At 32.9% G+C, this 25,643-nt stretch overlaps 1 protein-coding gene and 1 long non-coding RNA gene across 7 annotated transcripts in view; one reads left to right on the forward strand and one right to left on the reverse strand.

Moving 5' to 3' along the window:
- Window positions 1-25,643, reverse strand: part of LOC139778992 (octopamine receptor beta-1R) — a 64,150-nt gene that overhangs the window by 22,328 nt on the left and 16,179 nt on the right. The gene's annotated exons all lie outside the window — the stretch shown is intronic.
- On the forward strand, window positions 12,659-21,794 carry LOC139778993 (uncharacterized). The gene is made up of 2 exons (XR_011719759.1): window positions 12,659-13,061; window positions 17,340-21,794. It is a non-coding gene; the product is annotated as an uncharacterized lncRNA (long non-coding RNA).

Consider the following 25,643-nt stretch of genomic DNA (forward strand, 5'->3'; position numbering starts at 1 on the left):
CACTTCCTATAAATCATGTCATGTAATTGTATTTCTTAATTAGATACGCGATATGTGTGATAGCTGGATACTTGACGGATAATTGCGTCGATCACAATATTCGCGAATACTACAGTGTATAACAATATATTATATCCTCGTTAATTGTGTTCGAGTTTATTTTTTTTCAATTATTTGAAATTTGAAATTGCAAAGTCGAAAATCAGTATTATATTATCAAAAGTATAAATTTAACTGTAACTGAACTTCCTCATATGGATAATCTATGATCGCGATGATATTCGCGATATTCATGGATTTCCCGACAATACGACGCGAGATGCATTGCATTCGTTATGAGCGTAATAATTACGCGCGATTAATAGCAATGATAAAAGCTATATGTAAAGCCAGTGACGTAAAGCTTATCACCGATAAGTCTGGTATAACTCATATATTTATATACAATACGCTTCTTTTCTTACGCGCTTACGATTGCGATATAAAAATACAATAACATTATTATTATTAACACAAACGATCTTTTCAACAAAACTCTGAATTTTTAAATTGAATATTTTTTTAAATTTTTATCTAATTTTATGACTTCTGGCTTTATTGGCGTTGCTTGTTATTTTATATCTTATTTATTTTTATACGTTTTAGCGCGATTCTTTTATCGATTTTATTTAGTAGGATTTGCAATTCAATTAGAGAGGTTGAAGTAAATTCAAGAACAAACTATAGAAATAAATTATAAATTTAAAAAATTCTGAATATAAATTAATGAATATGAATATTAAAAGAAATGTAATATAAATTAAATAAATTAAAAAAGTTGGAATCTTACTAGGAAGTTAGTAAATAGAAGAAATCGTTAAAAAAACTTTCTGTTTTCTTTGGTATAATTAGATATTTGCAAACTTTATCTTATGATGTTCTTCCTCGCGCGTAGTGCATTTCTCGGGAAATATAGTTCGAGTTTCCCCACGATGTTTAAGAAACAGACGGAACTTTAAAACGAGGCCGCTATGATTGCAACCACGGTTCTTTCACGGATACATTGTGTCGACAACAACGGAAGCCCCGCTTTGTCTCGTTTCTACCGGCGGAAGAGACGAGAATCAAGAATGGATATCTTGCCTCGAATATATAATACGTTGTCTCAAAACATATGACAATATCGCTGTTATTGTACAGTCAAATGCATCGTAGAGAAACCGCAGAGCATATTTTCCGATTGTAGAAGTTATAGAATATTGCAAATTATATCTATCTTAAGTATAAAAAGACAATCCTGACAGAGAAGTAATAATACACTGCACGATTTTTTTAAAAGCATTGTATATATTCACAGGATTAATTGAAGATGCATTTTAGCATTTAATGAGACTGGTGAGGAGTCTATTTACTTTTCATCTTACTGCTTAAAATGGTAAAGTGATTAAAACGATTAAAGTGAATTGCGTTCAGCAAATAATCGCGAGAACGAGGGTTAGATAATATTGTACGTAAGGAAAACGTTTATTTACAACATCGTCCGGACCCGACAAATTCTCATTTTCATTCGAAACACCGAGGTGTGATTCACGGCCGGAGGATGGATGGTCATGTCTGCACCTGAAACTCACCTGGACCTGGCTAAACTATAGAAACACCCACAACGGTGAGATTAATGACGGTGTGTCAGGCGCGGAATTGCGTAACAACTTCATCCCAAGAGGAGAAACGGATTCAGGATTGCCACGGCAATTTAAAACGCTTCGCTGTAATTCGCGCAGTAGCCTTAATCCGCGAGTTAACTTAATCTTCGATAAAGGAAGAACGGTCCAGATAAAACTCGCCCACGTGGAGAAAATCGCGTTCGAAACTGATCTCGAGGGACAAAGAACGCTTTTTACTCGAAAAATTGAGCTTTTTATTAACCATTTCTCTTTCTCGAGTTACTACTGGCTATTTTTATTAAGTTTCTCGATTATATATATTTTAAGTTAAGCTCACTAATTTATTTCTTTAAAAATTATCAACTTGCTTCTGTTTGAATATAAATTTCTAATTTTTTTTTTCGATAGCTCGGCCACACGAACATGTGTAATCCGGCATAATAATAAATTGCGAAATTTAAACCAATTAGAATCGCAGCCATTTTCATAGAATTCTCTACGGTATCCCGTTTCCGAATGGATTTCATATACGAGTAAATGCCGCCGTATAAATTTCCGCGGAATGTAAAATAGAGGCCGGAACAACCGAAAACGAGAAAATAGAAAATAGAAAAAATTTAATTACTCTTCACATCGCTTTCCCTTCATTTTTCTGTCTTCTGTTCACGCTTTCTACAAACGGTGTGCCTTCTACAATCGCGATGTTTACGTGTTTAAGATGACGTAAAAGATAAAGCTATCATTTCTTCATATAGCACGCGTTCCGTTTCGACACAAATCCAGCGACGGGGGAATGATTTATCGATGGCAATTAAATTCAGCCGGAACTTGCTTCTTTTCATCCTGGCTGTATCGAAAAACCTCCGGCGATAAAAATTGATCGCACAAATCCGTCGGCACTCACTTCGGAATATAGCACGAATTCCGGAATCTCCTGGTTTCCGGACATTTCGAAGTTTTTTTTTTCTGTCAAGGGGAATTGAGAAATTTTTGACACACGGATATTCGAGGGTATGCTTTAACTGGGACAGATTCTTAGGTTTCAACGTATTTTACACGTTTTATTCATTAAAATTACACATTTATGAAAGACGTTATTATATATAATTTGGTTAAAAAAAGGAGTTATTATTATGTTTCTAATCACAATTTTATTTCAATTTTATTATATTTTATTCTCATCACAATTAATACACTATTAATTGTGATATTTTATTATATTACTAAAAAATTTCTTAATATCTGATATTATCACCGACAAATTAATAGCAACAAATGTAATTAAGTAACTAATAAAACTTAATGGAGTGATATTTAAACTCTTTAACAAGATTTGGTTACTTTCATAGGAAAAGGATAATAAAAGAGAGTGATTTTAAACTCTTTTATTTGTTATAATAGATATAAATGATGTAATTAAAATGTACTGCAGGTAATTCATTGAAAATTTTCCTCTATACTTGTACAGACAATGTAGAGGCAGTACTAACTCGAGATTCCCCGACCGCAATTTGCATAACTCTTGTCAAAGTTGTTCTGAACCTATATTGTTTACCGCTAACTACACGCAGTGACCTACAGCCTCAAGTTTCGAGACAGAGCTTGTACCGAAATTGCGTTGGAAGTTTAGTTGGCTACACTATGTTTACGCATCTCCCTTTATATCATGAATAGCATTGTTTTAAAGGTACACAGCCAATAATTTTGCAAAGAAAAAGTCGTTTCTGATCATTTTATTTATGTTATAGAAAATTGGATAAAGGAATAATAAAAATTAAATAGAATCAAAATAATCTGTAGGGGAGACCGGGGCTAAGCTGATTCAATTCAAGCTATGCATATTTTTTTAAATACCATGTTTATCTGAAAATTTTACAACACAGACAAATAAACACTTTTTAAAAAAATCTAGTAATTACAACTTATTGCAGTACGTATTAAACAATTTTCGAAGCGTTCAAGTAATGTCATAATTATATGAACACATAATTAACGTGTGCTTTATCCGCGTTCGGCTTAATTAACCGACTTATGTGCATCGCGCGAAGTTCTAATTGCACCTGCGGGTGTACGTATCGATTACTCGAATACAAACTCTTTCTCTCGATATATAATGAGAAATAAAAGTATATACGAGTGAACCGGAAATACTTCGTCTTACAGGGACGCATTATCTGCGCCCTTGCCTGTTAATTAAAACTTAATAGGATGCTGCAGCACGTACATCGTGTCGTATTATGCAGCTCTATGTAATGGTGCACTTAGTCCGAAATAGATTCGCTCGACGATAGCAGACGTTAAGTGCAAGATTAACGCGCCACTTATTAGCGTGTGACATATTTATCGAAAATTCTTATAATAGCAATTTTTATTTTCTTGTTTCTTTATCTATGTAATTAATGTAATTAGAATCTTTTTCTATAATTTGTAGATGTTTAAATTTTATTTCCTTGTCGTTTAGTTTCATCAACAGACTAATACAGCGGCTAGTTTCTTACAAATTTTTGTATATTTGTTTCACTATATCAATATTCCTACACGCTTAAATTTCTTTCTCTAAACTATCTTTTTGATATAATAAAAATATTTTTATTAAAATCTCTAGTAAAATAGTTACTAAATTTAATGTATTCTGCTGATGCAAAATTCTCAAATATAATGAGAATGAAATTATGTCCAAATTGAAGAAAAACCTTCGAGAAACGTGTATAACTTTTTATATAATTGCTTCTTATAAAAAGTTAATCTCGGATTGAAGACATATGTACGATTTTACATCTCTCACGTTTACCAATCTGGCCTTCTCGTATCGGAAAGACCAAAAACAATATTGATATTGTTTTCTAATATGATTTTTTATACATAACATTAAATTTTATTATTTTGTTATTTTATTACTTATGCTATACTATATTATTTTCTGTTTTATTTTATCGTTCTATTATGTTATTAGCTTTTATTTTTATTTTCTCAAATTATTTTTAATTTATCTTAATAAATTGGCGATCTATTATACCGTAGTGATACAATTATACCCCCCATTATTTATACACGGATTTCACCATACTAATAGCGAATTCGGGCGCTTGCACTAGTGCACACTGAGTGCGCACTAAGGCTTGTTCTTAATCAATTGTTATATTTACAGATCATCTCAAATACTTCTTAGTCTGTAAAATGATTTGTACAGCATTCATATAGATCCATATACAGAATGTTTTATTTTGTTGTTTTATATTGGCTATAAAAAGTTTTTAAATGTGTATTTAAATGACTTTAAATATAAGAATAAATTATAAACAAGCCTAATGCGCACTCAGTGTGCACTAGTGCAAGCGCCCGAATTCGCTATTAGCTTAATTATTCAAATCTATATATATAAAGGAAGATGTCCTGACTGACTCACTGACTCACTGACTCACTCATCAACGCCCAGCCCAAACTCCTGAACCGAATTTTTACCAAAAGTATATGAAATAGGGGTAGAGAGAATTTTCCGGGGAGTGCCACTATGTGTATGGTTTTTTGTTACCGATTTTCTGGAAACCGGTTTTTCTAATTTTTCTAATTTTTCGAGAAATAATTGACCGAATCTCAAAGAATTACAGATCAAATTTTTACCAAAAGTATGTGAAATAGGGGTAGAATTTTCCGGGGAGTGCCACTATGTGTATAGTTTTTTGTTACTGATTTTTTGGAAACCGGTTTTTTTAATTTTTTGGGAAATAATTGATCGAATTTTAAAGAATTGTATATAAAACAGGGGTAGAATTTCCCGGGGAGTGCTATAAACTGTATAGTTTTTCGTTACCGATCTTTTTAGGAACCGGTATCTTTTTGGAAATCGGTTACGAAATTACGAAGTAATATTTTTCAATTTATAGCATTTTAGAGAGAGAGAGAGATAGAGAGATAGAGAGAGAGAGAGAGAGAGAGAGAGAGAGAGAGAGAGAGAGAGAGAGAGAGAGAGAGAGAGAGAGAGAGAGAGAGAGAGAGAGAGAGAGAGAGAGAGAGAGAGAGAGAGAGAGAGAGAGAGAGAGAGAGAGAGAGAGAGAGAGAGAGAGAGAGAGAGAGAGAGAGAGAGAGAGAGAGAGAGAGAGAGAGAGAGAGAGAGAGAGAGAGAGACTATTTGCGTGTCTTATTACATATGTCCTCCGAAGCAAAGCCCGGGTAACCAGCTAGTTATATATATTTAGAAAAGATGTTTTATTTTAAAAAAGTCTTGCGCTACAGTTAAATAATACTATCCGATTATTTAAACTCAAAATTGATCAAACAAAATTTTATTTAAATGTCATATTTCTTTGTATTTTCGCGATATACGTCAATTTTCCATTCATAATTCAATTCGCAATAATTTTTTCATCGTTCATCATTTTTAAGTTTATATCTAAAATTAGAAAAGAATATAACTTTCTTTTCCTCGGTTCGTTATATCTTTCGATGAATTTTAGAAGGAGTTTCTCGTGGGCAATTTAACTTTCTGAAAGTCTCGGTCTCGAGTCAAGAGATCCCCTATACGTGATGGCTGCCGGTCGTCAGACTTCTGAAGGCTTTAACACACTCTTTTCCGTCTGCTTGTCATTCGCGAGCATCCGCTACCACCGTCAATAAATGAGAGGACGGTAAAGAGAAGGGGAAAATAATACTTTTGGAGATCAGCCAGAAAAGAGCATTATCGACATTGATCGCGAAACTGTTGCACCTGTTTCGAAAGACGAGAGTAAAAGGTCCTTGCCAATATCCGTTTTAATAATAAATGTGTTTTTTATATATATAATAAAAAGGAAGGAGATAACAAGTATAATATATATAGGTGATAAAATGTAAGAGTTCATAAAAATTTCGTCTTGAATATTTAATTCCCAATTTTGTTGTGCTGTGAGAGATTTCTTTTATTTATCTGTTTTTTTTTTCTTGCAGTTGAGGAATAAACCGTGCGATACAAACACGATCACGAAAGCGGAAAGTGAGCGATGTTTCGCGGTGTGACAAAAATTACCGGCTTTAAGCCGCCGCGGCCGTCACGATCTTTCGTAGAAATCATTTTACGATGAAAATTGCATGTAGCCGTTCGCGTAACATGCTGCTGCCGTTACCGGCTTTATCAAGATGCAGGCACGTAGAAAATGGCATTTTAGCTATCGTCGATAACGCGATAACGCGTGTGCCTTTAGCGAAAATGGCTTCGCCGTCGAGCGAGTATATCTAGGCCCTCGTATATAGTATACAGCATTCTGCGCGTGCACGTGTAGAAATAATTCCAAAAAGAGATATAAGCAAAACAATTGTTATATCGATTTGTCCAGTCAAATTTATTGTGATACCATTGTATCGATATTTCAATAATTTATCAATTTATTAATTTAATTCAATTCTTACATCCATTTTTCTTCCTTGTATTTTCCCCTATTACCGTTATATTCTAATTATTTCGATAATCTATAATGTAAAGTAATGAAGAGATCAAAATGTGTCAAATTTTTCCACATAAATACTTTGTCTCTTTCATGTGATGAGTTCTGTACGGATCACCTTGTAGCCTTGACTTGTCAGAGCATATCAGTTTCTCACAGAAGATACCGAAGGTATATAACGAAGTTAAACGTTCATTGAAATTCCGACCGGGTCGTCACCTTTGGTTCACAGCTTTATGTTACTTTCGGGCCGGAAAATTTATCGAGGATCGAGAGGGAAAGACAGAACTGTCACTGAATAATAGATGCTGGTCGCGTTTTATCGCGATGCCATTATTTATCGCCGGTTCGTTAAGGAAGAGACGGTCGAAACGCGGGTTTCTTCGAACTTTCTAAATCCCTAAGTCTAGATGCTAAAGCCAGTCCTAATTGCCCAACTTAGGAAGACAGAAAATACATTTCACATAATTTCACACAGAGATATAATACATATAATTGAGTAGTATATTATAAGTTTGAGAAGACGGTACAATTTTCTTTAAATGCTGTTTTAGTTAACTCGTTGTTCTACAATTAAGGAGTCGCACTCGTAACAAAAATATAATCCAAGTAGGACGATCACGTAATATAGGTAATCGTCTAAATGAGACGTATGCCAATGTATATTAAATTTAGACAACGAGTAGGCGTGTTACAATCTAATATATTCCTTATCTCGACATGTTACATTTAACGTACATTGACTATTATAAGCGAGCTAAAATCGACAAAGTTTTCCATTTGTTCCGACACGTAGGCGATAAAGTGAGTTACTATATGACACGCGCAGTGTCATAGTAAAAACTGCGAAGCAATGTGTTAAGAGAATCTCTTTATTCTCTTTATCACACTATAGGTACGAAATGGAACGTCACTTTTTTTAAGTATCGTCCCACTTAATTACTTCACCGCACTGGATATTGTTGTTCCCGCCTGTTTCAAATTGTCACGCTCGCTTTGATCGTAAAACCAAGTAGCACTCGTCGCGAACGACGACGTCCGATCTCGGCCAAGGATTATTTCGACTCCTCGCTCTCGTCGGAATATAACGCGCGTCTTATCGTAAAGTGCGTGTAACCTCGAGGCCAAGGACTGTTTTGACTGGAACGTTAGCGGAGGTCGACACGCCGAGACGTTATACCTAGAGTCTCTCAACTTATGTATATACTTACGCGGGTATTACACCCTGATAAGTTCTTATACATACGTTACAAGTTGTTTAACTGATTATGAATATTATAAATTATTTATGAACTATCTACAAAGTATTATTTGATACATATAAAGAATATTATCTCTGTATTCTCATTATATTAAAAATGATATAGCTTTGCAATTTTTGTTATTAAATTATTTTATGTTGCCACACTTTACGTTCAGTAACATTAAATCTCTCTATCCTTTCTCTTATTTAATTGCTTCTTATACTATTTCTCTATTTAATATACAATATTTTATAATTATTAAAAATATTCATAATATTTTTTAATCGGCATTATTAATACACATATTTAGTTTAACAAATAATGTTTTATAACTTTTTTTGAAAAATTAACCCAAAGAAGTCCAAAGGAAGATTATATGTTAAAAGATTAAAGACATATTTGTACTTCTTTACAAAAGAAGAACCAAATAAAAAAAAGAGTATCAGAGATTGATTTCTATTGCATAATATTGATCGAGATTATATATAAAATTTCGAGATTCTTATTATTCTTTATATAATTACAGAGTCAGAACTCTTTTTATTCATATATATGTGCTTTTAATTTATAATATTTCTATTTAAAAATATTTTTTTGTATGTCTGTAATCCTTTTGCATAAAGCTGATCAATATACGTCGTTTAATGCATGCGTAAAATATTTATAGAATCAGAATTGTATTTATAAAATTGGGGCGTATTTCATTTTAACGAATACGCGCGTTTTTGTAAGCGTATTAGAAGTCGATTTTGTTATACCACTTAGAGATGAAAGCACAATGGAGATGCAAAAATCGAAACATGCTACAAAAGACTGCCGCGCAAAAGAGATACACTCATGTTCACAAGAGGGTTCATGGAATATAATAGGCAAGTACTTATCGTGAATAAGTAGAAAAAAAATCGATGCTGCAGCGACTTGTTTCCGTTCCTCAATCCCTCCTTCTTCGAAATATTATTTTTTCAGATATTTTCTGATACTGTACATAAATTTATCTTTAAAGTTTTATTTTATTCATAATATTTAACATTTAATTTTTATCACTAAATAATAATTCTTCCCTATTACACAAAGATGTTCTTTTCTGTGTATGTGAAACGTTTGATATTAACTCCACGAATCTACTTTTTTCCTTCGCAATTTAATGTCCAAAAATACGAAAAGTTTATTACATCAAATATTTATTGGAAAATAATGCTCGGGGCTATCGCGTATTTTTCGAAATATTCATTGAGCGAGCAAGGGAGTTAAGGCTCACGTCATAAATAACAGTTTTCTTCGTGCTTCATATATTTTTCCAAACTTGTGCTTCTCCGAGACCTCGTACTTTCTATTTCTCGCGTTTTTTCGTCTTTTATTTTTTTTCAAGAGTGCTTTTTCTGTTTATGTGATCCCGATACGCGAATTCCTTATATTTTTAATAATAATATAATTCTCATGAGCAATTTAAGATTACGATCAAAATACATATTTCTCCATTTGGCTTTAATTTAAAGAATTCTACGCGATAAAGGCGAGACGAGAAAGCTATATACGTGTATGGAAAGTAATTCTGACTTCTACAACGCGTTTAAAACAAACGCTACGTTTATTAAGTTTTTTCGCGTCGCACAAAGCAAGACGGAATGTCACCATTCCAAATTTTTATATAACTGTAAACTGTAAGTATAATGTGCATAACAGTCAATTCACGCGGCGTCGCGCCAGGGATTATAGAATTTTTCATTATTACGTGTGCATGTATTTTTCTTTTTTATATATAAAATTCCGAGAAAGAGAGAATATTCTCTCTCACACAAACAAGTCTCTTAAGATTAGAGACTGGTATCCGTTAATCTATGCGCATTGATTTATACACATATAAATAGCGCGTTGTATTTTATAGGAGTTTGATAGTAATAATTGAAAGCAATCACGCGATTGAATTAAATTTCGATATTTGAAATAAAAGTTGTTCAAACGAATTATTTCAAATTAATAATACTTTTAATAATGTCTTAATATAGTATTATATTGTAATATATTTTTATTTAAATTCTAAAATAATCTCCTTAATATTTCATACAAAATAATATATATGTATATATATAAAAAATTAAAATTAAAATTCTATCAAAAATATGTAGGTACATAATTAATTTTCTTCAATAGAATGTTAGTCGAAGTTTAATTATCCAGATATTCTACGAAGAGAATGAAACAAAATTGAAACTTTTACTACTAATAGTAAGACATATTGCATTTAAGTCAAAGAATTTTTCAGTAGCATCTAGTATAATTACAGATTATTCTAACGATCTGTCTCTCGACGACAAATATTATATATCGGAGAAATTTCTGAAAAAATCTGCAACTTTATTTGCAAATGTAATTCTACAGCGTATAGCCGACCAACGCTGGAAGTGCGTGTTTCCGATTGCGTTGCCGGCGGCGATATACCCCAGTAAAATCAGTTAACTCTCGATACTCTTATTTACTCGGTTAATGAAACAGAACGGAAACAAGAGTTTCCCAACGCGGGAGTTTTCATTGTGATATTTACTTATTTTTTCCGCTTTCTTTGCTCTTTTATTTTAGCGCTTTATTTCTCAAAACTATAGTACAAGCTATGACGTACCAGATAAGTCACGTAAACGGATTAACGTTAAAAATAATAGAAATCGAAAAAATAAAAACATAAATATAAGAATGTAAAAAAATATATAAAAAGTTTAATAAACATTTTTATCAAATAATTGCTCAAATATTTTTAATAAATTTCTAAATAAATTAATAAAGTAAATATTAATTTAATATAAATAATTAATTTGTTTGAAATGCCGCGTTGCATCGATGTACGAGCGGTGGTGTGCTGCCACCTATTGCATAATCTAGTCAGCAACCGATTCCGTGAAAGTCTCTAGAGAGGCCAGTGCGGGCCCATAGTAACCGGCAGTAAACGTGTTGCGCGCGCAGCGGCGCTGTCGTGTGGCGAAGTGGCGCTGCTTAATTTCCGGCTTCCGGACGGAAGCGAGATGCTTCTCGAAGAAGGAAGCGAGGGCATTCCGCATCCGGCTCTCGTAATCAGAAGTCACGCGTGTCGAGTCAAGCGTTTTCAGTATTTTCTTGTGTCTGATAATTTGTTTGATCAGAATTACGATATCCATATCCCGATTTACAGTATTACTCGGGATTAATTAGTATTGAAAGGAAATATCTAAAGGATATACGACGCTGACCGACACGAAGCGAGAAAAAAGGAGAGGCATCCGCCAGTATTGAGATAGCTGAAAGATGTCCGCCATTACAGAATATAAGAAGGATGATGCAATCCACCGCCATGAGAAGACATCAGAGGATGTATAATTTTGAGGCCGAATTCATCCAATACGGAAAGGACTTCCACACATAGTGGAAGTCACGGCTAAGGTAAATCTCGGTGTTCGAGATGAGAATCATTGATCGATCTTGAGTGGCTAATTACAGTTAGCAAATGACGATCTTTGATTCCAGAGCATTCGAGATCTTCTCATTACTAAGTAAATCTCGGTGTTCGAGATGAGAATCATTGATCGATCTTGAGTGGCTAATTACAGTTAGCAAATGACGATCTTTGATTCCAGAGCATTCGAGATCTTCTCATTACTCATGAATCAGGATCATTTGAGGCTCGCCTTTGCATACGCAAGGCATTTCGATCCCTTGCCGGCGCCTTTGCTGCATACTTGATGAGGCCGGGCTTACGACGAGAAAAAAGGCCTTTCTCACATTTGAGTACTCTAAAAACAGTTGTTTTACGGTTGCAACCACGCGTTATTGGTATTCTCTATTATAATAACGATATAAACCTTGTACATACAATTCGATCTCTTAAAGTTAAAATGCGTCATTTTACCCTTTCATATTAGATTAATTTGTTTAAGTATACTAGAAATACTAGTTTGCGTAGAAGTTAGTACTAACATAATATGAATTTGCGTTCATTCGAATTACTTCCGTTATTATCGAGCGAGCGTTCGTTCCTCGCAACTATTAATATTGCGAATACGATGCCTCTCATTCGACCTGCCTGATTTACAATTCCCATTGTCTTTTTTTTCTATTATGTATATGGATTAATGCGTTTACTCAATAATTACTTTCTTTCTTTAATTCAATATATTGGACAATTACACTTTAGAATAAGATTACAGTATTAACTAGTGATTTAGTAATAGTTAAGAAACATTTCCTTATTAATTTCTTTAATTGGCGTGTAATTTAGAAAGTTTAAGAATTACAGCCACGCATTATTCCATTATTCTTACATATTGATATCTTTATTTCTTGTGATATTTATAATTAATTTATGAAATGTATTGATGGTCACTAATTTGATTAAAATATAACTAAGTAATACATTTTTAAGTCAAAAAATAACTACTAGGTAAATAAGCTAAGTTAAATAATTAACGTAAATAAGTAATAAACAAATGCCAGTCAAAAATGTTCTGTTGTTGTTAGAACTCAATTCAAATAGCTCTGGCTTTAAGGGATTCGTCTGTTGGATAAATCCGCCGCGTTGCAACGTTTCATACTTCACTCGGAAACTGTGGCATTCGCACACAAATGAAAATTACTGGAACGCGCGTACGTACATACGGTGTTCGGGAATACAGCAGCAAATAGCGCTGCAACTCGATTGTATGTAACGTGTGTTTATATACGGCTGTTTCGCGCCACCGAATACATCACGGCGACCGGAATGAGAGAATGGGGATGCTCGACAAAGAGAGATGGTACGTGATGCGTTGCTTTCACTGCGCTGTTCTATTCCGACAGATAATAGAAAATGTTATGATGATCCGCACTGATATGAATGTGACAACTTCCGCATGTGATATAAGATTTTATTTCGAGAAGTTATAAAGCAGTATTCATAGTCAGATCTTGTATTTAAGATCGTCTCATAGTTTATCTTCAGATGCTGTACGACTCGTTTGACTACGGATTATCTGAAGATGAATTTAAGGCCCGTATTCATAGTTGGATCTTATTTCAAGACTATCTTAAGTAATGTCTTAAGATGCTAATACTGCTCTGTGATTGGTTCATAACATCTTAAGCTCGTATTTAAGACGGTCTTAAATATAAGATCCGACTATGAAGACCGGCCTAAGTCGATCTTATATATAAGCTCCGACTATGAATAACGGCCATAAATACATTGAAAAATCACAATAACACTGCCATTCGTCTAGTGATAATTTGGTTTTTATATAATATTTGTATTTTTAATGATAAAAATTTATAATAAGAAAAATTAATTTATACATTTATTAGATCCATGTCTTGCGGCTTTGGATAGGCTTCCTTCCGCGCAGTACATCGTTTATTACATAGTTCTCTTTTCGCTTTTCAATTGCAACATGTTTTTTATTCTAGGCTTCGAGGTTCAAAGTACCTATAACAAAATCAGGCTTCGGCATCCTAAACTTAAATTAAACTGAACTATAATATTAACATAAATTCCAAACTCAAAATATTCCAAACTTTTTAACATAATTATGTTATTCTCTAAATAAAATCTTGAAATACAATAGACTTAAAATTAAAAATTCTTTAGCTTTAACTTTTACAATTCCAAAAAACAAAATTTAAGGCTCGAAAATCTAAAACTCAAAACTCCACGAGCTTCCTAATTAATCTATATCATTAAATTTTCCCTTCCCCATGGCTTCTCAAGAAAAATTAATATTTATATAAAATGGGAATAATTATATATATATATGTATATATTTATTGTAATATTATTTTATTTTTGTTTTGTTATGTTGACATTTCATTATTTCGTTAGTTTGATTAATTATTTTTAAGTTCTTTAAATACTGAATATGATATTATTTGCAAACACGAAATCTTCCATTCCATCGCAAATTTTAGATCGTCTATAATTCTTAAATTCTTAATTATGAAGTTTGCAAATTTGAAAGGATTAACTCGAACCTTCAATATGGGAGTCTTTATCCATTTTACGTCTTTTTTTCAATGTTTCGTTTTCGCACTGCATATTGGCTGTAACTTAAACAGCTTCCACGAGACTTTCTGTATTGCGTAATACGACGAACCGGCATTGCGATTTTGCAATAGGTATAGTGATTCTCGAGTTTCGCGCGATTGCCGTGTCGCTCCATTTGCTACGCAAACGACAAGTCGACACCTATCTTGAATCTCGAATTGTTAGGAGATCAAAGAACTGTTTGACTCTTCAATACGTCGCTTAATTACGATCGAATATTTCTAAATTTACGAATTAAATTGAAGGGCTTTAAATAATAAATATAAATAATATATTTCCGTATCACCCTCCTATTAATATTTATTTTACTTTAAATCTTGATACTAACCAAATTATTAAATTATTTTTTCACTTTGTTAAATATTATAAACAGATTACATATTAATATTACTCTCCTCTCTTTCTCTACGTGTATCAAATAACTACATTAATTAATTATTAACTAAATTATCAAATTATTATTATTGTATATTTATTACGTAATAATATTAACTATATATTAATTTTATTAATGGGCGATAATTAATAAGCTTATCTGCAAATTATGTTTAAAAAAGTAGAGCTTACGTTTTGCGTAACTTTCCATTAACTTTGCATCGCGTAATTTACATTGTCATATATAGTTTGCATTCTCATTTGTGCATGTTATACAAATTTTATTATATTATTTTATTACTTTAAACAAATACAAAATATTAACTGGAATTTTATACGAATATATTTGGCGTACGTATCGATCGGATACGTGCCATTTGATTGTGCGGCGAGCTTTTGCAACTAACAGCTTTCGATCTTCCGCAATCAACGGTATTTCGTTGATCGCAAATACTGCAAGCTGCAGCTTAAGGCAGCGCTGTTGTAATTCGGGGCACGGTTTTCATTCGCGTCGTTATTAACTGGGTTCTATTTGCTTCGCTGCCACTGCTTCGGATTTCTTTCACTGACCTATTACCTCTACTACTAACGTGTAGAGCGAATGCGCATTTGCTGTGTTATTGCGCGATTAATCAATATCATATTATATTAATAAATCCTTTATTGCGAAGAATTTCATATAATATACGATGATTGTGTTGAAAAAGGGAAATTACACAATTACAAAATAGATTAATTTAGTATATTAATTTTAGTATATTATAAAATCAAATGTATATGTATTTTGTACACATATTTGTTCTCATATAAAAAATTATTGTAAATATTTTTATTGTTTAAGTTAGGAAGAGAGAAAGAGAAAGTCAATTTCAATGTGGAAATTATAAACCAGTTCAAATATTTATCATTATTTTATAATATTTAATTTCTTGCATCTTGTAAATATTAATGAAAATATTCCGGAGTTACTTTTGAAAAATTTATTTTTGATACGTACATCATACATACGATATGACGGATATAATATTAATTAGTATTATTAAATTAAAAAGTGATAAGACTTATTGATATTCCTCGATATTATTATACACTTTCATAATACTTTGAAAGATAACATTATTAATATAAAAGAGGTATTACTACGAATCCAATTAAAATGTGATAATTAATATAAATATATAAAATATGAAAATTTACTTTGACAGTAAGCTTTTGAAAGAAAATATGCTCATACAAAAATTTGTAGCAATTACTTAATAATTAATATACCTGATAATTATTTGCTGAATCATAAGGGATACCTAATGCGGAATAATTAAAAGGATTATCAGCAAGAACATGGTCATAACGCCCGTGAGGGAGACCTGACAAGTGCTCTAATAGGGAACCCGCTCAATTTCGAGAGAAGAAATCGATAGAGCAAACGCGAATCAGAGAAGAGAAAAATGAATTAATTTATTAAAATATTCCGAGCAGAAATTTAATATGCATAAGCATTCAAATAAAATTGGCTACTTTTAAATAATCACGGCGTACCAAATTATACATAATCGATGCAAATGGAATCACGAATAGCAGATGCCGCTCGCTTAACTTTAATTTTTCAAGTACTTTCGCCTTCTTTCGATTGCGTCATCATTTTTACTTTATATTATTAGAGACCTATATGTAAAATTAATTATGGAAATTGCACATCAAATTAGGCTTTTGAGACATTCAATTCTAAATTGCATGTCAGATTTAGTTAGTATACGATTGCCATAATTAATGGCGTAGATCTTTAATAATTAGCATATAATAGTGACAATTAGCATAAATTCGGTAATTCGGATTTTGATTGTTCATGCGAATATTAATAGGCTAATGCTAAATTAATTACACGATTTAGCCAAATCACATATTTCTCTGCATATCCATTATAGTAACATCACAATAATGATACAAGCATATAATCTAATGATGAAATCATTTCTATCTGACGACGTAAATGACGTAAATAAAATCAGGGAATAAGATAAACAATTCAGAAGGAAAATCTTAATAAATTAGGTTTTTCACTTAAGTAATCATTCTCCTTTTAAGTCACCTAAAAAAATGGTACAAAATTGTTATTCGTTACAAAATTATTATTTTATTCGCAAATGAAACGAAATATTAAAAAGTAAGAGGAAATAAGAAAATAATACATAAATATATGGAATCCAGGAAAGAAATAATGCGATTGACTAATGCCCGTTTTCACCAACGTCGTTGAACTTTAACCTTAGTTCATTTCACTCTTTGTCTCTTTCTAACAGTCTCCCTTAGAAACAGACGAAGAGTGAGTTAAACTAAGGTTAAAATTGAACGACGTTGGTGAAAACGGGCATAAGACTTATTTATAATTACATTTTTATTGAAGAACTCAGTTGAAGTCTTGAGCTCGGTCTTGAGACATGATACGGTTTAATAAATAAATCTTACAATTCAATTTGATATTCGTTACATTTACATAACGTATCATAATGCAGTTTAGGAACTCAGATGAAACTTGTCTCGAATTTATTTCTATAATTGATTCTTTTTAAATCGTCTTAAGAGATCATATATACATTAGTGACGTATATTGTCTTGTATTTTTCAGGAGGTGATTCAAGAAAAGAAAACAGCCACTTACTTAAAAAAAAATCTGAAAGTTTTAAAGTCCAAAGATGGATTTTTACACCAACCTTAAGCAAATGTTAACAAATCCTCAAAACAAAACGCGAAATCTATAATACGCAGTAATAACTTGGTTATTAAATTAAAATTATTCTAAAGAACAAGGAACGAAATTATTCGGTCACAATTATTTCATAGTAACGTTAGATATCATAAAGCGAGATTAACTGGCCTTGATATTTGTTTAGCAGCGGCACGCATTACGGCGTACGCAAGGTCGCCGCGCGCCGTGTGGTCATTCGAGCGGCGACAGTCAAGCCGGCATTCGATACATGCCGCGCCGCATATCACGGCATTATCCATCGAAACGTTGTTTAGCTAGGTCCTACGAACAATTAGCCCGACGCCCGACCATCGGCGCGCGCGGTTAATTAACTTCCGCAAATGATAACTGTAAATTCATCGATTATTTCTATCAGAGCAATTATTTCGCACGATTTATTCACTTGCGAATCGGAGCGATAAAGGATAGGAATTATAAAGTATTGATCCATCGCGATATTTTTATGCTATAATGATTTTAATAACGATGCTTCGATTCGCGAGGATACCTTGCGTCGTTATCGAAAAAGGGCTTTATACTTTTTGCTGATTTAAATATAATTTGCTCATCACTTTCGGATTGAGAGGACGGAGTAATATGTCGATCGAGTGATTGAAGTAGTGGAAAGCGATGATAGTAACGATTTATTAATGATACATATATGTTATTGGATTTATATACTCAAAATATTTTGAATATGCAATGTTAAATCGAGCACCATATGTTTAATCGCGATGTGTTTAATTAATAAACACAAACGTAAGCCCGTATTTGAATATTTGTAAATTGCGTAGCATTGATGTTTGTACATCGTTTGTGATTTATTTAAAGTCCTTAGAAATTTTGTCCGTTGTGTTAATTTATATTCACGGGTGTCAACCAAATCATAGAGCCTCGTATTTTTTTTCATATTATTCGCGCGACTGCCTTAATAAATTGGGATATTTTTCTTAATCATCTTAATAGGATTTTGTGTTATCGATTTCGGAATGAATATCAAACCGTGATTGTTGAATTATCTGCGTCACAAGATATGAAACTACATATGTATTTTGAATATCTAATACGCTTTTTGAAAACTAAAAATATGGACCTAAAACTTTTCGCAATTAATTGATAACATTATTAATAATTACAATCCATCGCATATAATAATTTAAATGAAACAATAGAGACGGTTACAAACTTTCGAAAAGTTAATTTAACGTACGTGTCGCAGCTGAAAGGTAAAGTAAAAGGAAATTTCCGGTTGCTTTATTAAAGTGCTGAATGCGACAACAATAATTTGAATTAACGAAATTTTGGCGAAGAGAGTTTCTTGTCCGCCACAAAGCAAATCTACCGCAGTTTCCGCGTCGTGATCAAGCTGTGATATCGTGCGCCCTATCGCCGTAATCACGACGGTCACCATAGAGGCCTAATGGATCTTTTGATCATTGCCACTAGACACGTGACCCGCAAACCGCGCTACGTTGACCTGCACGCGAAATTCAATAGCTTCAAGATCGATCGACTTACGAGAGGACACTGTAGTAATTACCGCACACGCAAACGTACAAAATGCCACGAAAAGAAAAATATCCCAAAAAGCGCGAAAAATATGGGACGAAAGTAACGCATTATGAAATTCGTTATTTTTTCAAGATATTTAAAAAAAATGTATATCTGAAAATGTATCTAGAAAAAATAACGCATTTTAAAATAATACATTTCCGTGTCATATTTTCCTCACTATTCGAGAATATTACGGGATGTCCTTTTTTTTTTAACGGAATATAATGTTTCCGATTTCGAGATAGCAACTATAATCCTCAGTGGTCCAAAAACCCGTGAATTCGCTTATTTATATGGGTTCAATATAAATAAATCCGCTTATCGACATCGAATTCTCGATGATGACCCTCGAGACGAGCTCGTTAAAAGAAATCCGGTTTGCTTTGAGGGAATCTCCTGACCACATAAAAGTCAGCTTTCATCTCGTGGTTCTCATATTTTTCGCATTACGCTTCACCTGTCACCAGGGTCTTGGAAAATGACATTGCGTGCCGCGATGTCGGTGGAAAGTCCCCAGGCTCTTCTTTTCCTCTATTTCTTTTTCTGCGTCGAGCTTTCGCCACGATATTGCTATAAATGGTGACGAATGGACGTCACATGACGATCAAGGCCGTATATATAATGATGATAAGGAAGAAAAACGAGGCCGTTTCCGTCCCCCAATGAGAAATTGCGATCCTAAGTCGTCTCCCCGCGCGAAATTTCGATTCTCAAAATAATCGTCGACAGCATGAGAAATTCGATTCCACAAAGAAATTTCGACCCAACCGTATCACTCCGACGAAAGCAATTCAGTTTTTTCATTTCATAACGTAACCGCAAGCTTATATATCATTTGTACATTATTATATACCATTTCTGATTAACAAAGACTAAAATAATCGTGTCGGAAATATGAAATAATGCCCAGGTAACTCGCCTCGATCAAATACTCCGAGCGACAATACTACACACTACGAGTTTCTTGTTTATATTTACAATTAGTTAATTCATAAGATGTTTATATTACTTCTAAGACACCCGATATAACGACGTGCTCTCTGGTAATCAATACACGCATGCGTGTGCATGTACGCGTTAATGACGTGTATAATTTCAACATAATTACGATTGACGTTATAAATTTCGTCTTTTTGTTTAAATCGATCTCTTCTTAGCGAAGTGAAATGTATTTTGCTTGAATTTTATTTTTAAGAGGTTTATAAAAACAGAATTTAATTAGTAATATTAATTAAAATTTCAACTGAAATTTCGTAAAAATTTTCCCTGCATTGTACGTATACTTCGTAAAATTATACAAATTATGTTTATTTTTCCACACCTTCAAAGAGGAAGTTCCGTACCTTCTATAATTCTTCAATCTAGAAGAGTTATAGAAAGTATTCTATTTCTGACGAACCACTCTGTACGTATGTCACTCACAATGAAAATACTGTGACATAGTTTTGCTCTTAGTTCCCGCTTCGTTCCCTCTTGGAGAGAATCGTCGAAATGGCGTGCATTTCGAAATTATCTGACTGGGGGGATAATGACGTTGTTAGTGCACGATATAGCGCTCGATATCGCGAAGAATAGGAGGCTTCTTGCCTCGGGGTTTTGTGGACCCCGCTGAAACGGCGAATAACCCATGAATCACCGCCATCAACATCGCGAGCGAGATATCTGCTGAGAATCGTAGCTTATATCCAGTCTTTTGTCGACATGAAATTGTTCCACACCGCGTAAGATTTCTTTCAGAATAAAATACCGTGTACATCCAAGTTATATCTCATTATTAAGAATTACATCGAATTTTGCATTCCGAAATATATTTATAGAATTATTAATGCTCCAAATAAATATTAATAGTTCTATATAAATATATTTATACATCAAATTGATTCAAATGTAATTTCAAATCAAATTTCAAATATAATTTTTATATAATATTCTAAATTTATAGTAAAACTAGCTTGATACCCGTGCTTCGCTACGGTAACACACATTTTACCCCTTTTCACCCCCTTAGGGGTCGAATTTCTAAAAATCCCTTCTTAATGAGTGCTTACGCCATGGAAGGAATATATTCCTCAAATTTCATGTTTCTAGGTTTAGAGGTTTGGGCTGGGCGTTGATGAGTCAATCGGGACATTGAATTATATATATATAGATAGATAGATTAGCCTTAATATAATCTATAACAATCTATCTATAATAATATGCTATCAATTAAGATTAGAAGTTTTGACTTATTTAGTATTACTTGCAGATAATTATGCAACCATTTCTCTTTTGCAAATAATATCATTTTCTCTTTTTCTCTCACACTTTTTATATAATAAAAGATGCAAAATGTATTACGAGGTACCATGATAACGAGATAGCGCCCGGAACGGGAAATTGATTATCACAATGCGCAACGTACAGATGCTTTTATGAACACCTTTTGATTAAAAATTTGCAAAACACCGAACCGATTATTTTTCTCTCGTTAACGAGCAAACAGCAAATACAATACCAATAGAATCATTAATGAATCCACGGAAATGTTATCCATAAAATCCGTACATTTTTTATTATCTTTAAATATAGGTAAATGAAATATAAAAATTAATAAAATGGAGTGAATATGGAATAAAAAATAAAATAAAAGAATAACAAAATTATACAAATTAAACAAAATTAAAGTAAAATAACTTTCACAAAATAAAATAATATTAAAAAATAATAACATAAAATAAAACTCGATTAAGGAGACGAGAGAGAGAGGGTGAGAGCATCTCAGGGACAAGGGGAGAGGGATGGTTGCGAGGAAAGGGAAAGGCGAAGAAAACGAAGAAAAAGGAGGAGGAAGAGGGTGACAATAGGAGCGGCTGGGTGGAGGAGGTAAAGGGATAGGAAGGAGGAGGAAGACGAGCAAGACAGGAAGGAGAAGAGGAAGAGAATTAGGGTTAGGAGGAGTAGTAGGTCTAAAAAAAGGTGGAAGAAGGGCTGCAGGGAAGAGAGGAGGGGAAGAGGGAAAGGCTGCGAGGATTTAGGATGGAGAGGGTTGACAGAGCGGTTTTGTAAGTTGTTTTTTCTGAGTTTTAGAAGGTGGCGATGGATAGGAGAAGGAAGGGATGAAGAGAGGAGGTGGAGAGAAGAAGGAGTTACAGGGGCAAAGGAAGAAAGGCAGAGGAGTGGCGAAGGAGCGCAAAGGAGGAATAGGAAGGAAGGGCTAGGGGAGGGAGAGAGGTTGGAGGAGGGCGAGGGCACGGGTTCGAGGGATGGAGGGTACTAGTATGTAAAGGGTCGCTTACGGCCAGGACGAGCACAGGGGTGTTGTTTAATAATTGTAAGGGGTTTGGGAACGTTCCCCGTAAAAAACGCGTTTGTAAACCCCGAGGGGACACAAATAAACTATACTGAAATAAAACTCGATTAAAAAATGTGCAAAACATATTTAATTGAATAAATATTTTTCGAAATAAAGGATATTTACGAGCAATAATTGCAAGTGACAGCGTCATGTCTTTTGTTAAAACAAGTGAATAGGATGATAAAGAAAAGACGGAGGGTTATTCACGTCTTCGGCTACGTTTCGATATTCACTGCCAGTACTAAAAATATATAGTATACGTGACGGAAACTATAGATTTTCAGTACTAGCAGTGAATATCGAAACACAGCCTTCTTTGTGCCTTTCTCTATTGACTGACATAAAAAAATCTCAAGATCTTTAAACAGACTAAAAACTTGCAAAATCATATTAGAGTGTAAGAGACAGAGAGAGAGAGAGAGAGAGAGAGAGAGAGAGAGGTGTGTGTGTGTGTGTGTGTGTGTGTGTGTGTGTGTGTGATGCTTATCGAAATGATAAAAATATCTCATAAACATTTCTTTTTTCACAGAAAAATTGAGCTACATCTGTATACACAGAAAAAAAAATATTCTTGATTTGAAAATATATTTAGTTTAAGTTCCAACAACATGGAAATCTTGAAATGAAATTATATTGCGTTAAACGAAGAAAATTAGCTTGAATGAAGTCATTATATAGTTCAACCAAGAAAAAAAATGTTGAAATAAAAAGTTCAAATTCTAATAAGAAGATGTAGATTGTTTCGTATATACGCAAGATTACTATAAGCTTCTTATAAGAATTTCAACTTTTTATTTCAACATTTTTTTTCTTGGTTGAACTATATAATGACTTCATTCAAGCAAATTTTCTTCGTTTAACGCAATATAATTTCATTTCAAGATTTCCATGTTGTTGGAACTTTAAACTAAATATATTTTCAAATCAAGAATTTTTTTTGTGTAACTTTTATATATGCTCTACAATTTAGAAATCATTAACTTTCTTCCTTCGTATTTGTCAAATAAAATAATTGAATTTGAAAGAGAAAAATAGTATCCTGACCTGTCGTATTTGTCAAATAAAATAATTGAATTTGAAAGAGAAAAATAGTAATTAAAATTTAATATTGAGTAATATTGATCAATTGTAATAAGAAAAGTAAGATAATTATATAACAATAAATAAATAAAATTTATATACTTGATGTTATTTATTTAACTTAGTACAATAAGATAATGAAAATTAATAGCAATTAATAGTAAAATTAAATATTAAATCTTCAAATAAGTATAATCAAACATTCTAAATCAACTCTTTTCACGATAACTCTTTCTAGCGCGAAAATAGAATTAACTCGCGAAAGAAACGGCGAACGGTGAAATGACGTTGAATGCGTCTTTAAACTCCACTTCTAAAGAATTAAACGTCGAAGAGAAAGAGAGAAAGAGAGAAAAAGAGACGTTCCGAAAACCAGGGAACTTCTGCCTCTATTTTACACGACGTGCAAAACGTATGAAACTCTCTCCTAGAAACTTTATTGGGGACTCCCAAAGCTTCGAAACAATGAATAAAATAGGACGAAAAGGGATGCGAGAAGCGTCCCGGGAAATCAGCTGCCAAAAAGTCACCGTCACCATTTTTCTCGGACGACAAGTTGATGCTGAGATCGGCGATTTCTTTTGTTATTCCGTATTTCAACGGAAGTTTCAACGAATAGATCCTAGACTCCGAGAATGTTGGCAGTGCGAAATGAATAAACTCTACAAGGCGTCGCAAGAATCGCATGAATAAAAAATTTATGGATTCCTTAGGGAGATTCCACGAATGGACTGACGAATAAGGAATAGAGTATCGATAGCGGAATATCGATGCGCTGTCTCGCGCGTCAAAGGTCTCCTAAGGGTATCGGGGGAAGGAAGATGAAAGGTGGATGGAAGCGTCATTGATACGATGCAGGATTCGGAAAAACTCAAGAGTATCTTGATCCAAATTCTGAGCTTGAGATTGACGAGAAAATCCATCGCTCTTAGCAATTCAGTACATGAATACATAGAATCATTTACCCGATAAAGCGGAAGGAAATCGCTTTATTATTTTATTAACAATTTTATTTACCTATAATAGTTTTATTAAATCAATCAAAGAAAGATGGAGCGTGGAGCCGTAACAAGGTGCTGGTGTTCATATATTCTATACTTCCGTAAAGAATTAACGAATTGTAATGTACATACTGTACATATACATATATTCCAATTTAATAAACTGCGCGCCGCAAATTTGTCGGACTTGAAACACAGCTATCTTGGAAAATTAATACCCTTCCCTACCCCGGAATTAAATCTAAACGATTTAATTGTTTAAAAAAACGTAAAGAATTTATTGCGAAAAATATTACCTCAGCCAGGATTCGAACCTGGAACCTCCCTCATTCCGTGAAGGGCGTCGTACCAATTCGACTACCGAGGCATGTGGTAATATTTTTCACAATAACCGGTTATAAACTTTGAAGAAACGTATGTACGCCCGCGTATAAATATAATAGTAAAGGCTTATAAGATTATAAATCAATCAAAGAAAGATGGAGCGTGGAGCCGTAACAAGGTGTTGGTGTTCATATATTCTATACTTCCGTAAAGAATTAATGAATTGTAATTCCGGGGTAGGGAAGGGTATTAATTTTCCAAGATAGCTGTGTTTCAAGTCCGACAAAGCGGCGCGCAGTTTATTAAATTGGAATATATATATATGTACAGTATGTACATTACAATTCGTTAATTCTTTACGGAAGTATAGAATATATGAACACCAACACCTTGTTACGGCTCCACGCTCCATCTTTCTTTGATTGATTTATAATCTTATGAGCCTTTACTATTATAGTTTTATTAAAATTATTGTCAGTAAAAGATTGTGATTATACATAGTTGCAATAATCAATTTTGTTTCTTTTAAACAGTAAATATTAACAATTATTTTCCAACATTTAATTACTTTAATTATTTTTATATTAAAGTAGTTTTTATTTTCTAATTATATTTGAAAAAACAAATTAAAAATTAATTTCTTTTATATCATATACATTTCTTTTATTTTAATATAGATAATGGGATATAGATAATGTATACAAATAATAAAGATAAAATATATAGAAATATACTAAATGTTTCTATATTTTGTTTTTATTATCTATATATCTTTTATTTTTCATTATCTTTAGTAAGTTGATTTTTTAATAATGAAATTGTGGCAATTTGTGTAAATTACGTATATATATTTTGTCGTGCTACATCTTGTTAAACTTTAAAGTTAAA

This window comes from Temnothorax nylanderi, unplaced genomic scaffold (assembly GCF_030848795.1).
Source record: "Temnothorax nylanderi isolate EJ_2023f unplaced genomic scaffold, tnyl_v1.0 TNYL_tig0204_pilon, whole genome shotgun sequence".
In the NCBI taxonomy this organism is placed as follows: domain Eukaryota; kingdom Metazoa; phylum Arthropoda; class Insecta; order Hymenoptera; family Formicidae; genus Temnothorax; species Temnothorax nylanderi.